Below are 16290 nucleotides of genomic sequence, written 5' to 3'. Positions count from 1 at the left end.
CTTGGCTAGGATCAGACTATGAAGGCCTTCAAGTGTCAAACAGGGGACTCAGTATTTAATTCTAAGGATAATACAAGGTGGGAGTTAAGCAGGGAAATGTTTCAGTCAAATTTAATTATGCATCACTTTTGTGTATGGACTCAATTCAGAGACTAGAAGTAAGGAGACCAAGAAGGAGACCATTGCAAATGCCCAGAGCAGAGACAACTTCTCGAGTCCTTGATGACCATGACATTCTACTAATTTTGTGCTTTTTCCATCAGAAAAATCTCAAGGTTTTGGAAATTTGAAGTCTTCCAATAAAATGTCCATCTAGGAACTGATGATATAGTTCAGTCCTGATCCAAATGTGTTCTCCCATTTCTGAAGTTGCTCAGGTATGGGTCACATAAGAGAAGATTTCAGTTCTTATTTTGAAAGTTTTAGGGACTTGGGCAGCTAGGTGGTGCAGTGGATAAAGGACCGGCCCTGGAGTCAGGAGTACCTGGGTTCAAATCTGCTATCAAACATTTAATAATTACCTAGCTGTGTGGCCTTGGGCAAGCCTCTTAACCCCATTTGCCTTACAAAAGAACCTAAAAAAAAGAAAGTTTTAGGGACTGTTCCTATGGGTCAGGATCATACTGACTGCCATTCCTCTGTGTTTTCCCATCCACAGGATGCCATGCATGTTTGTGTATGTGTGTGTGTGTGTGTGTGTGTGTGTGTGTGTATGTATGTGCTTACAAAAGTTCTGAATATGACTCTGCTGGTGTTGAATTCTCTGGTGACTACAGAGACAAGCCAGCTAAATAGAGAGCCGTAGTTTCCCAGACAGCAAAGGTTGATTGTCCTTGTCCTTTGTTATCAAGGAAGAATAGAATGACACATCGGTATATTAGAGACAACTTACAGTATGGCCACCTGTGGTTGATCAAACCTATATGAACTCAGAATGTTCTGCCAAAGGTCAGGCACAACTAGTCCATGTGACCATCTGGCATGTTTACTCTAAACTTACATATCTCACATTTCCTTTGAGCTTCTTCAATTCAATTCCTATGAGCTTGCTCATAGAGTATGGTATCCTCTCTGATGAGGGCACACCATGCTGGGTGGTCTTGTGCCAGTGTCTCCCATGCTGTACAATCAGTTCTAAAGTTCTTAAGAGAGACCTTCAGGGTGTCCCAGTATCACTTTTTCTGTCCCCACTGTAAGCACTTCCTTTGTGTGAGTTCTCCATAAAAGAGTCTTTTTGGTAATAATATATTTGCTGTTTTAACAATGTGCCCAGCCTGTCCTAGATGAGTTCCCTGTAGTAATGTTTGGATGCTTGTCACCTTACCTCAAGAAAGGACCTCAGTTTCTGGTATCTTTTCCTTCCAGATGATCTTCAGAATCTTCAAAACGTTATTTAAATGGTGCTGGTACACTGTCCAGTTTTCATAGTATCACAATGAGGTTCACACAGTGGCTCTCTGTACCTTCAGGTTGGTAATTAGTCTAATGCCTCCTCTCTCATACTTCTTTATAGTTGAAGATGAAAAGGAACAAATTAGAGTATCTTAGATATAGAACTGTCAGGGACCTGAGAAAATACTGAGTCTAAGTTTCTCATTTTGCAGATGAAGAAATAGTGGTCCAGACAATTTAAATGACTTCGCAACTTGACACTCTTTTGCTTTGTGAAGATTTCTCTGCTCCGGCATTTAATATTGGTCTCTTATTATTTCACTTTTTTGCATACTTCAGCTTCAGCCCCATACTTCTCATGGATTCCTTCCCCACAGTCCACTCCATGATTCTCATGGAAGCATGATAAATATAGCTATTATTGTTGTTGCTGTTGTTGAGTCTCCATCATTCTCAAAAAAAGACCATGATAGGGCAACTAGGTGGCACAGTGAATAGAGCACCGGCCCTGAAGTCAGAAGGACATGAGTTCAAATATGGCCTCAGACATTTAATAATTACCTAGCTGTGTGACCTTGGGTAAGTGTCTTAACCCCATTGCCTTGCCAAAAAAAAAAAGACCATGACATTGGGTAAGTGATGCCAAAACATGAAATGGTATTGGATTTCATTGACAGGGGCTTTGCAAAATCACCTGTTTCACTCTGTCTTCTGAAGTCATCTGTGTCCAATGACCATATAAGGATAAGGATGACTGGAAATGATCCTTTATTCTTTTTTTTTTAGATTTTTACAAGGCAATTGCGGTTAAGTGGCTTACCCAAGGACACACGGCTATGTAATTATTAAGTGTCTGAGGCCAGATTTGAATTCAGGTACTCCTGACTCCAAGGCCAGTGCTCTATCTACTGCACCACCTAGCCGCCCTATGATCCTTTATTCAGTAGAAGATTTTGACTTTGTGTTAACAGATTAAAGTTTGAATGAGGCACCACCCATTCAATGATTAAGTCTAAGTAAGAAAGAGATAAAGCAATTAAAAAAAATCAGACTGGGAGAACAAGACCCTCAGAGTTTCCCAGTCATTAAGTAGGTAAGGAAAAAAAGAGGATGCAAAGAATAGGTGCTTTTTCATATAATCAAAAAAAATCAATCTATGAGAATTTCTGGATAAAAGAGAAATAATTATTATTTACATGGAAGGAAGGAAGGAAGGAAGGAAGGAAGGAAGGAAGGAAGGAAGGAAGGAAGGAAGGAAGGAAGGAAGGAAGGAAGGAAGGAAAGAAGGAAGGAAGGAAGGGAGACCTGTGTAGTTCAACTGGGAAACTAGGAACTCTTAACTGGAAAAAAAAACATAGGAAAGAGAGAAAACCAAAACTGAATACCTTAACATACAGATTACATATCCTACTCTTCTGTCATTTTCCTTATATGTTAATCATCTATACTGATGTTCCCTGTGAAAGTTCCAGGGTTTCTTTTCCCCCTGAGGTCATATATTGGATTTAGGTTGTTATAGTTTTCTTTCTTGCCACTTTGTGTCAGGTTTATTTTTTGAGGTTACTTATTTTTTTCATCATGCTATTACCTTTTTATGTTTGCACATTTTCTAACGATTGTGATTTCCATTTCTGAATAAAAATTGTCAAAATATTTTGCTAACAAGACTGACAAGGGAGGGTAAACATTGGGGATCTTTTAGGCATTTTGGTTCCCTATTTTTTTACAAAAGTAACTTTTTTTGAATGTTCAAGTTCTTTGGCAGTTGGGTAAACTCTTTGACTCATTTATCATAGTTTCATTTTTGTAAGTGTAAGTATTGACTCTAAGGATCATGGGATGCTCTTCTCATTAGTGGATGTTGCATACCTATCTGAGGGGCAGGTAGGATTTGTGAGAGCCACAAAGAAAAGAGTTCTGAACACTACTGGCTTCCAGTGTCAAGAGAAGTCATAATTACAACCTCTCTTTAGATCCCATATAGATGGGAATAACTTATCATATCCCCATTCCCTAGCTTAGAATGAAGGCTAAAATTTTGTGTATGACTATAACAGAACAAGGGAAAATAATATATGTCAGCTTGCAAGACTGCAAAAAAGAAAAAGGAGGCAAGAATGTTGTTGATAAACTGAAGGATTGTTTGCACAGGAGATGTGTGGGTGTCCTAAAAAAAAAAGAATGTCTTCAGGATAAGATAAGGGACTTGAATCTATACTATGCCAACCACAGAGAATTGTTTGATAAAAGATTAAATAAGGATTAATTGGGTATTAAACAAAAAATTTTGTATTCCCTCAAACAGGCTACCTGATCTAACGTATTTAGCCTATGTGTATGCATTCTGGCTACAGAATATGAAAATCAGTAAACTTTGCACTAGCTTTAGTTAATGTCTACCTCCTAATTTTTATGATGCAACAATGAGAGTGGGATGTCTCTGATGGATTTGAGGTGGAAAAGAATCAACTGAATAAATTTGGGAACAACTAAGCTAAGAGCCCCTGCAATTTCTATCAAAAAGTCTGTCCCATGAATTCTCTCACTCTGCCAGTCTTGTAAAGAGAATGTCATCATGTTCAGTGTATGGATCTAGAAAGTCAAAAGCACCTTCTGGTACTCCATTAGAAAAGCAAGTTTTAAAAAATTGTTCAATCTGGCATTTTTCAAGACAAATTAACCTCAGAAATTTGCTAGCTGTGCGACTTTAGACAAGTGACTTAAACTGTTTGCCTCAGTTTCTTTATCTATAAAATGCCCTGGAAAAAGAAATGGCAAACCACCTAGTATCTTTTTATTCTGTTTATTTAGAAATTAGAATTTTTTAATAACTAAAAACATGAAACCCACCAGAAAAGCTAAAAGAATTGATTAACAGAATGCTATGAAATATCACTCTAAACAATGGCAAAGTACCAAAGTAACTTGTTTATTAGAAAAGAAATATATATTTTAGCAAACATAATATAGCATCTGTGTTACAAATTACAGTAGGAATGCTTTTCAATATTTTACTTCAACTAGAAAATTTTGGGTAAATCATTTTATTTTTTTAATTTAAATATTTTAATTATTTCTTTTTTCCTACTAAATGCAACAGTGATTTTCAACAATCATTTTTGGCAAGAATTTGAGTTTTACATTTCTCTCCTGTCCTCCCTTCCCTTCACCCACCCTAAACAGAAAACAATCTAATATAGGCTCTACATGTATGAATATAACAGAGGTCTATATTAATAATTTTCTGAAAGAAGAATCAAATCCAAATGAAAGAAAGCATTATAGAGGGGGAAAAAACACATAATACATAAGACAATCTTTAAAAATTAAAGATAGTGAATATTGGTCTGCATTTAAAATCCATAAATCCTTCTCTGGATAAGGATGGTATTTTTTATCACAAGTCTTTTAGAGTTGTCTTTGTTCATAGTACTGCTGAAATGATCAAATCCACTGTAGTTAATAATCATCCAAAGTTTCTGTTAGTGTGTATGATGTTCTTCTGATTCTGCTCATTTCATTCAGCATCAGTTTAAGCAAGTCTTTCCAGACTATTCTGAAGTCCCTCATGATTTATTAAAGAGCAATGGTGTTCTATCACATTCATATAACAGTTTTTTCAGTCATTTCCCCAGTAGATGGGCATCCTCTCAATTTCCAATCCTTGTCCCTACAAAAAGAACTGCCATGAATATTTTTATACATGTGTATTTTTAACCCTTCTTGATCTCTTTGCTCAGAAGGAGAATACTTCATCAAGATTTCTGCAATCAAATAAGTGAAAGTGACCTTTCATTCTCTGATTCTCTTGGTCTTTTATAGTTAGCCTCCTTCTTAAACTTTTCATTCTCCTTTGCATTTATTTATATGCATACTTATCTAGTAGGTCCTTGAGGTCAAGATCCATATCTTATTCTTTTTTAAAATGTTTTAAAAAGGATCTCCTTGGAGAAAGATGGAAGGAGATTCTAGAAATATTTGTTCTGGTCTCCCAGTGAGTCTTACACAAATGCATATTAACACACTTAATACTGATGTACAAAACAGTGCATTCACACAAACCTCCTATACAGGGAAGGTATTTGTGGTAGGACTTCTTCAGATTTATGAGTCCCTTCCTTTGAGGAAACCCTAAAATTAGGACTCAATACAATTCTCTTTTGTTTGATGTACACCGAGTCAATGGTGAGTCTTTTTCCTTTTAAAGTTTCCATTAGTTTTACCTTGGTGATTTCTATTTCTTCATGAATTTCCAGTCTCTTTTGATTTCAATATTTTCTTGTGGATTTTTCCAACTTCTGTGATTAGACTGTTCTCTTTTTACCATTTTTTGAAAATCTTGGCTATATTTGAGATATTCTCATGAAGTTTTGCTTTACTTTACTTTGCTTGCTTTACTTTTACTTTACCTTTACTCACCTGTTCTGTTCACTGATTCTATTTGTTGATTACATTATTTGTTAAGAGCTCCCTCATCTCCTCGTCTAACCAACACATAAATCAGGTGTTTTGCATTATTTTTGCCTCCCCTGAGCTATCCCACATGAAGAGGTGATACTTTTTGTTATGAGTAACCTCACTACATGCCCTCTTGATCCTGTGCTCTCCTGTCAGGTCCAGCAGATGTTCCCATTTATCATCCCTGCTTTCATTAGTCTTCAATCTCTGTTTAGTAACTGCTTTTCTGCTGATTGCAAGTATAATAACATCTCTATCTTTCCCCACTAGATATTGTCCTATGTCTTTCCATATGTTCACAGCAAAATTCATTGAGAAAGCCTTCTATAAAGAAGGCCTCCCCTTCTTCTCCTCATCTTAGTCTCTTTTTTAATGCCCTGATTTCTAGCTTCTGACCTCAGCATTTAATTGAAACTTATCTCCCTAAAATTACTAGTAATTTCTTATTTAACAAATCTAATGGTAAAGTCACCCTCAAGTATCATTCTTCTTGACCTCTCTGCATACTTTAGCACTGCCAGTCAATCTTCTGGAGTCCTAGGTTTTCATGACACTTCTCTCTTCTGGCTCTCCTTTATTTAGGTCATGTCAACGAATTGCAGGTGTTTTCTAAGGCACTATCCTGAATTCTCTTATCTACATTCCATATTACCTTGTTTGGTGGCCTTATCAGCTCCTACAAAATTAGTTATCACGTTTATGTTGATCATTCTTAGATTTATTTATCCAGACCTAATCTCTCTCCTGACCTCTAGACTCATAATTCCAATCTATAAATCAATGTTCTACAGATAAATGATACTCAACAGATCCAAACCTCAGTTTATTATCTTTCTCCCCAAACTGTCTCCTCTCCCTAACTTTCCCATTACTGACTAGGGTACCATCATCCTCCTGGTTACCCAGGTCACAACCTAGATGTCATTCTCTTCACTCACTTATATATCTAATCTGTTGCTTATTATTGTCATTATATCAATAGCATAAATACCCTTTTCTTCTATTTTTCTCTTGTCTTCATCAGTCCTGCTTAGACTATTGCCCTTGGCTTCTAACTCCTCTTCCTGCCTCAATTCTCTCCTCATTCTAGTCAATCCTTTACTCCTCTATCAAACTGATCATCCTAAAGTATCAAACTCACCACATCACCCTTTTAAAACCTTTAGAATCCTGGCCCCTTCCTAACTTTCTATGTTTGCTACATTTGTTTTCTTGCTGGTCTTTGTACATGCCACTCCATCTCTTGATTCTGTTCCTTGAAATGCTCTCCTTCTTCTCTGCGTTCTGGCTTCTCTGGCTTCTATCATGACCCAGGTGTGATCCTTCTTTCTGGAAGAAATCTCTCTTATCTCTTCCCCCATGCTAGTAGTATTTTTCTCTGAAATCATCTCTCATTTACTTGAATATGTTTTGTTTGTATATAGTTGATTTTGTATATTGTCTCTCCCCCATCAGAATGTGAGTTCCTTGATAGCAAGGGATGTTTTTGTTCTCTCTGTATCCCCAGCATTTAGCAGAGTGTTTGGTGCATAGTAAATCTTTAATTATTCTTGATTTGTATCATTGACTAGATTCATCACCTTTACTTTTAAAAACTCTAAATATTCTTATACTTGAAGTTTTTAGGGGTTGGTTTGTTGACTTTTTCTTGAATTCTCTCTTCCAGTAGTGAATTGTATTTCTCTCAGTGGTATGATGATTTAAAAACACTTTCATTTTATAAATATATATATAAATAAAAGATATTATTCTTTATCATCATTTTGTTCTGTTCTTTCCTTGCCAATTTTTTCTTCTGTTTTTCCTTTGATGATAATTATCGACATGGATGTGCCCTGGGAAAGTCTCAGATTTTCTTTTCCCTTCATTTTATATATTGGATTCATTTTGTTTTACTTTCATTTATGGTCACTTTTAGTTTTTTAGATTATTAATAGTTTTATTATGCTAGAACCTTTTATAATTTGCACATTTTCTTAACATTGCATTTTCTTTTTCTGAATAAAGATTGTCTATCAAAATATTTTGCTAACATAACTTCCTTAAGGAGATAACCATTGGTTTTGGGTTTTTTAGGAGTTTGGTTCCCTACTTTTTTAAAAGAGTTCTTAAATATTCTGAATGTTTGACTTCATCAGCAGTATGGTGAACTCTAAGATTCACTTATCATAATTACACTTTTATGTAACTCTCCTCATTTATGCTCTCCTCATTGGTAAAGCTTATTTTCTAAATATGCTGCACCTATATGAGGAGCAGGTAGGATTTCTGAGGAAAACAGAATTAGACTCTACTGGCTTCCAGTATCAAGAGAGAAGACATATAATTACACCCTCTCTCCAGGTCCATGAAGAAGAAGAAGAAGACCAGATACAGAGAAGATGGAAATCACTATCATGTCCCCATTCTGTAAATAAGAATGAAGGTTAGGGGCAGCTAGGTGGTTCAATAGATAGAGGACTGGTCCTAGATTCAGGAGGACCTGAGTTCAAATATAACCTCAGGAACTTAATAGTTACCTACCTGTGTGATCTTGGTCAAGTCACTTAGCCCCATTGCTTTGGAAAAACAAAAATAAAAAAATGAAGATTAAAATATTGTATATGACTAAAATAGAGAAGAGAAATCAATTCATATTTTTTTACAATATTGCAAAGCAGAAAAAAGAGGCAACAGAGTTGTTGATGAATTGAAGGATTATTTGTACAGGAGATCTTTGGAATGTCCTCAACAATGGAATGTATTCAGGATAAGAACTATGACTTGAATATATATATATATATACATACATATATATATATATGTATGTATATATATATATACATATATATGCATATATCTTTCATTCAACCAGAGATGTTTGATAAAAGATATAATCATTGGGACTGAATAAGAGACTCTTATATTTCCTCAAACATGCTACCTGATTATATGCATTTGATCAATGTATATGCATTCTGGCTTCTGAGTATGAAAAATCAATGTCTCTCATTAATTTACTTTCCAGAATATCATATCTGAAGCCCTTCAATCCCTCAATGTAGAAACTGACATAATTTGTCTTATCCTAACTGTGGCTCTTTGATAATTGAATTGGTTCTTTCTGGCTATGTGGGATTAAAATCTACTTTAAAAAATATTGAGAGACTCCACTAAGCAAAAAAAAAGAAAAGAAGGTTATTTTGGCTTTTCTTAAGAAAAGGGCACACTCTAAGTCTCACAAAGGTAGTGAAGATCAAGGAGCTTCTCCAAAGTGACAGTCAAGAAAGATTATATGGCCTAGTGCAATCCCTTCCTCCTCTCTATCCTCTCTCTCTCTATTGATTCATTGATTAGTCTTCAGAGTTACATTCTACTCGTAAAATCTACCCCAGCAACAAAGAAAGGAATGAAAGGTTTTGAAAAAGTAATATCTCACCATCCAAATTATGAGAATAACCTTCAGGATCATAACTATCTTATTGAAGTAATGTAACTTGTCTTGGAATGCAACATCTAGGAACAGTCTACTTATCATCAAACAGAAGGAGGCTTATGAGCTTCATTGGAATGCAAGATGTTTTTCAAGGAAAAAGGCTACTATCCTTCTAGTAGTTAGTAAAATTAGTCTTATTAAAAGTTAGGTAAGTCACCAGTTTGGAATACAAGGGACTTTCTTCTAGAAATATTTAAAGAATAATAGTTTGTATTTTCTTTAATATTTCTTAACCCTGAGAAGACTTCACTAGTAATATTAACCCTGAAATGATTTTATTGAGAATATTCCACTCATGGCTATTGCAATATTTTTTCCTTGACCAGGGAACTCTGAAATTTGACTATAATCTTCCTGGCAGTTTTCATTTGGGGAACTCTTTCAGGAGGTGATCAGTGAATTCTTTCAGTTTCTACTTTACCCTCTGCCCCTCTTGGGAAATTTTCTTTGATAATTTCTTGAAGCCTCTTTTTTTGATCATCGTTTTCAAGTAATTCAGTAATTTTTAAACTATCTCTCCTGGAACTGTTTTGCTAGTCAGTTGCTTTTCCAGTGAGGTATTTCAAAATTTCATCTAGTTTTTCAGGCTTTTTGTTTTGTTTTATTGTTTCTTGATTTCTCACAAATTCATTCATTTCCCTTTTGTTCCATTCTATATTTTAAGGAATTATTTTCTTCAGTGAGATTTTGTATTTCCTTTTCCATTTGGCTAGTTCTGCTTTTAAAGGTATTCTCGTCCTCATTGGATTTTTGGACCACTTTTTCCATTTGACTCAGTTTGATTTTTAAGATGCCATTTTCTTCAGTATTTTTTTTGTCTCCTTCATTAGGCTGCTGACTCAGTTTTCGTGAATTTTCCACATCACTCTCATTTCTCTTCTCTATATTTTTCTACTCTCTTATTTGATTTTCAACATCCTTTTTGAGATTTTTCCATGTCCTGAAACCAATTCATATTTTTTTCTTGGAAGCTTTGGATGTAGAAACTTCCATTTTGGTTTCTCCTTCAAAGTATTTATTTTGATCAGGTAACTGTCAATGTTCAAATTTTTTTTCTTTTGTTGTTTTCTCATTCCCCCCACCCCATGATTTAATTTTAATTCTTTGTTAAGTGGGGCTCAGCTTCCAGGGTGGAGGACCCTGTCCCAAGCTGTTGGGTGCTTTTAACTGCTGTTATCAGAGATTCTTCTATGAACCTACAAATTTTCAATTCTTCCAAGAGTTTATGATGAAAGGAGAACTTTTTACTACTTTCCTAATCTTTGTTCTGGTCCATATGTGACCACAAGCACTTCTTTCTGCCCTGGAACTATGAGGAGGGTCTTCCCTGCCCTGAGGACAGTAAACTTTGCTGTGCTACTGCTCCTCTTCCTGGGACTGGAACCCAAGACTGAGACCCAGATTTGAGTGTGAGCGAAGTCATAGAGTCCTGACTCAGTGATAGCAAAGACACCCCTGACCCCCTTATCCCCCAAGGACTGAGAAGCAGGTGCTTCTGATGAATTAGTGACTCCCAAGGACCGCTCCTGGTCTGCGCTGCTGAGGCTGCTTTGTACTCCTCCTCACCCTGGTGCAGAAGATTCTTCCCCACTGAATTTCCAAGTTGTCTAGAACTTGAAAACTGTTTCACTCAGTTTTTGGGGGGTTTTGCCACTCTAGAATTTATTTAGAGTTATTATTTAATGGAATTTAGAGTGGTTTGGGGGAGAGCTCTGGCAAGACCCTGCCCTTGCTCTACCTTCTTGGCTCTGCCTCTCATTAACTTTAAATAATTTCTGCCCCCCTGATTTTTTATGACCCAATAGTCATGGCAATGAAAATGGGAATCTTTTGATGGATTTCAAATGGAGCAGAATCATCTTGTAGAAATTTGGTCACAACTAAGCAGGTAAGAGACACTGTGATTTATATCAAAAAGTGCCTCCCATGGTTCCTCCCACTCTGCCTCTGTCCTGAAAAGGAAATTTCACCATATTTGGACTGTGGCTCTAGACAGCAAACGGTACCTCCTGGCATTCCTTTAGAAAAGCAAGTGGATTTGCACCATGTCTTGGCTCTCAAAACAATAGGACTTCTAGTCATATCTGTTTTATGACTACTAAATATTGCAGGCTGAATACATTGACAAGACCACATACTTTCCATGTACTTAAAGAATTTGTTTCTTAATAACAGGAGTAACATTTGAGGTTATATCCTGTATTTTCCCAGAAACAATGATTGAGTACTTCAACACCATATAATGAGAATTAGTCTGATTTCATTTCTTTCAGATATAATTGGTACATGGGTTTGAAAGAAAAAGGTTTGGGTTTTTTGTATTTTTTGTTGCTATTGTTTGTTATTTTTGCAGGAAAAATTAATTGTGGGCTTAAGAAACAGAAAATAAGATTTTGGCAAATTTGAATTATAGGCAAAAATTCTTTTCTCTCCATCTCTATTGAAGTCAACAAGATTTCTCTATTTGGGCGTTTTGCTTACTTGAATGACTAGGACAGTTAATGTGTCTTCCACTTTTGGTTCTAAATTTTCAGAGGTCAGGTTTTTTTATTTAATTTAAATTTAAAAGTTGATAGTTCATAGATATATATTTTATATAAATTGTTGTTTATATAAATCTGTTGGCTATGTATGACATTTATTCTATGTTTGGCATGTTAATGTGTTAAAGTTAGCAAAACCAGAATTTTTTAAAAAAGGCATGTTAAAAAATTGGTTGATCTGGTATTTTTCTGGGAAAAATATGACCAATCTGGTATTTTTCAGGACAAAATGACCACTCTATAATTTGCTGCAGAAACTTGAGGTGTTAGGATTTTCATTTTTAAGCATTATCTGTGTTTTATATCTCAGTAAAAGCACGTTGATGTTTCCTGTGGCCTGATCAACCAAAGAAGAGCAAAATAGGAAAACTTTTCTGTGAAATTCTGAAACCTTAAAAAAAAGTCTGTCATTCTCTCTCTCTCTCTCTCTCTCTCTCTCTCTCTCTCCCTCTCTCCCTCCCCCCACCTCCAGTCAATAAGAGGAGACAGATAACAGTCACAGATAAAAGATAAGGAAGGGGTATGTAGGTGGCATATTGGATAGAGCACTGGCCCTGGAGTCAGGAATAACTGAGTTTACATCCAGACTCAGACACTTAATAATAATGGCCTAACTGTGTGACTTAAGTCACTTAAGCCCATTGCCTAAAATAAATTTTAAAAAATGTTAAAACAAAAAGATAAGGAAATCCCTCCTCTCCCCCAGGCTGGAGAAATTTTTGTGGCAAATTAAGGACTAAATTTGTAACTGACATGTAGATTCCATCCTGTGAATTCAAACCAAATTGTGCTGTATTTTAATAAATGCTGTAATATTTTAATGAGTTTCTGGACACCACTGTACAGAATTTCTTTTAAAGAATAATAAGAATAACACTTTGTGAACTTTACATGGAAATAGCACTTAGACCTTTGATCACTTATTCCATAAAGAGTGACCAATATCTTGGTAAAGTGCAATGGAGAAAGATAATTTTCACTAACTGAAAAATGAAGAAACTGAAACTAGTTTGAAAGTATCAGTGAAATCTAAAAGAAAAATTAATGTGTTTGTGGTCTTCAGCTAAAATTTACTCTTTTCTTGTCCATTAAAAAATGAAAGACTGGGGGGTGGAGCCAAGATGGTGACAGAAGATCCTCTCTTAAATGCTCTCTATATATAATATTTCAAAACTCATAAAATAAGGACTCTAACTAAATTTTTGAGAGACAGACCCCACAGAGGGGTGAGTCAGTTCTGTAGACCAAGGTAACCTGGAAAATAGCAGAGAGGCTCCGCTCCATGGGGTTGGAGGGGGCGGCCCACCAAAGTGAAGGAACTTCTGCCTCCCAGAGGCAGCCCAAGGGCACCTGGGAACCAGCTCACAGCAGTGGAGCAGTTTCCTGACCTACCCAGGAAGCACAAGTCACAACTTGGAAGACAAGCAAGGGGGCCTTTGCCAGAGTGAGCATGTGAAGCCCAGCCCTCAGGGCACTGATAGAGCAGCATGGCCATGGCAGCCCAGATCCAGGAAAGGGAAGCAGAGGGAGACTGTAAGCAGGAGCCCCCAGGCAACTGAGCCTTGAGTGCTCAGCAAACCAAGGGTAGGGGAGTGGAGAGAGACTTCATGGATCCTTTTAAAAGTTCTTCCTTCAAACCTATGGATGTCATTGTCCACATCAGGTATAGGGTTCAGGTAAAAACAGAGAAAATACAAGTACATTTTAAAAGTAAAATTCTCTGGACTCTCAGGTGACAGTTTGATATTTTTTGATATTTGATATTTTTCACATAGCTCTGTTAATAAGATTAGTTCTATAAGTCATGAATTGGTTTTCACCACATGAACAAGTTGCTGGGAGTCCAAAGAAGTTCTATTTGACCTTACTAAATTGTATGAGGCCTTATCACTTGCAGGTTTTAGCAACATTATCTAGGGAAATACTTCAAGTGACTTGAAAACAGGAATGTAGAGGTGCAGTCCACAGCTGCACTGGAAATGAAGCATAGTCCAGAATTCCCAAAAGAAAATGTATTCAAGGATAAGAGACTATATGGGGCAGGTTATGGAATGGGTTATGAAAAGCAATTTGGATGAAGGCAATCTCTTATTTGATATTTGTGATGATTAATGTTTCCAATAAATTGTGTTTGCCTAATTGTCTGACATTAGGGTCTTTGAATCTTCTCTATAATTAAAAAATGGAAAACAGTATAAGAAGCCTTTAATTTTCTTTCATTTTGCTTTTTCACCTGAATATCTGGCTGACTCCTGTAAGCTGTTTTCTGTTAACCTCATTCAAGTTAAAAAAAACTAATGGAATGGTCATATCAAGAGAAAAACTTTTGACATTCCCAAGATAAGAAACCAAATTAGAAGGAAATACAGTATCATTGAAATCTCCAAAAAAGGGGCGGCTAGGTGGCACACTGTATAGAGCACAGACCTTGGAGTTAGGAGTACCTGGGTTCAAATCCGACCTCAGACACTTAATAATTACTTAGCTGTGTGGCCTTGGGCAAGCCACTTAACCCCATTGCCTTGAAAAATCTAAAAAAAAATCTCCAAAAAACATTTTATTTATGAATGAATTTCCTAACACTAACTTCCTTAACTATAGACTTTTATGCCCTCTTCTGTCCTCTTAACACTACAATGGTATGGCATCTTACCCAGCCACTCATCACCTCACCCCAGATCTATTACAATAGCCTGTGGAGGAGTCTACCTGCCTCAGTCTCTCCCCACCTGAGGTCATTCTCTACTCAGGTGACAAAGTATTCTTTCTAAAGAGCAGCTGACCAGGTTATTGTCCTATTCAATAAGCTCCACTGGTTCCCTAGTATCTACAGGAACAAAATTAAATCCCATTTGACTTTTTTTCCTAGTATTTTCTTTTTTGTTGATTTTTAATTTATTTTTTTATTCTCATTTTGTACAAATTTTTTTTACATTAATAAAATATTCTTGTTTACAAGTAAACAAAATACCCCCCACCCATGAACATAGATAGACTTGCTTGGGCAAAAAAAAGTAAAGGGGAGAGAAAAAAATTAAAATTAAAAAAAATAATAGTAACAATTGTAGGTATGGCCAGGTGGCACAATGGACAAAGCACCAGCCCTGGAGCCATGAGCACCGAAGCCCATATCCAGCCTCATAAACCCAACAATCACCCAGCCGTGTGACATGCAAGCCACCCAATCCCCACTGCCCTGCAAAAACCAAAAGGAAGGGGGAAAAAAGACCCAAAATAAAATAAGATAGTAATAATAGTAGGGGTGGCTGGGTGGCAGACAGGGCATTGGCCCTTGAGCCAGGAGCACCTGGTCCAAATCCGGCCCCAGACACCCAAAGATCACCCTGCTATGTGGCCCCAGGCAGGCCACCCAGCCCCACTTGCCCTGCGCCCTCCACCAAATAATAACAAAAAATGTGCTTCAGTCTTTGTTCCAACACCAACAACTCTGTCATGGGTGGATCTCATTCTTTATGATAAGTCCATCACAAAAGTTACTTCCCTATTTTTCCAACATTGCCATTGCTGATCGCAACTCCCTCCTTTCTAATTTCTCCACTACCATGTACTATATTTTCTCTCTCCTTTCACTCTGACTCTGCTGTAGGGTCACTAACTGGCACAGAAAACAGATCCCTGGTCCTGGAGCCAAGAAGCCCTGAGCCCCCATACCACCCCTTAGGCCCAGAATCCACCTGGCCCTATGGTCTTGGGCAGGTCTTCCAATCCCAGCCCCTTGCAAGAAGTAAAAAAGAAAATGTTATATCCGACCACTCTCCCCTCATGGTCCATACTCTCCTCCTTTATTCACATGCCCACCCCTTCCCCCTGTTCCCCCTCTCCTTCTTACTCCAGATGTCTATACCCCATTGAGTATATATGCTGTTTCCTCTCCTAGCCATCTCTGATGAGAACAAAGATTCCCTCATTCCCCCTTGCCTCCCCCTTCCATATCATTGCATTAGCTCATTGTAATAAAAAAAAATCTTATGTGAAATATCTTGGACTATTCCCCCTCTCCTTTTTCTTTCTCCTATTCTATATCTCTTTTTTCTATTGACTCCATTTTTACACCATATTTTGTCTTCGAATTCAGCTTTCTCCTGTGCTTCAACTATAAAAGCTCTCTCTACCTGCTCTATTAACTGAGAAGGTTCATATGAGTATTATCAGTGTCATTTTTCTATGCAGGAATACATGCAGTTCATCCTCATTAAGTCCCTCATATTTTCCCCTTCTCCTCCACTCTCTATGCTTCACCTGAGTCCTGTATCTGAAGATCAAACCTTCTGTTCAGCTCTGGCCATTCCAAAAGGAACATTTGAAATTCCCCTGGTTCATTGAAAGTCCATCTTTTTCCGTGGAAGAGGACATTCAGCTTTGCTGGGTAGTTCATTCTTGGCTGCATTCTAAGCTCTTTTG

Source organism: Macrotis lagotis, chromosome 5, assembly GCF_037893015.1.
Source record: "Macrotis lagotis isolate mMagLag1 chromosome 5, bilby.v1.9.chrom.fasta, whole genome shotgun sequence".
Lineage (NCBI taxonomy): Eukaryota > Metazoa > Chordata > Mammalia > Peramelemorphia > Peramelidae > Macrotis > Macrotis lagotis.
The sequence above is the reverse complement of the archived record's forward strand: the minus strand, read 5'-3'. Positions refer to the sequence as shown.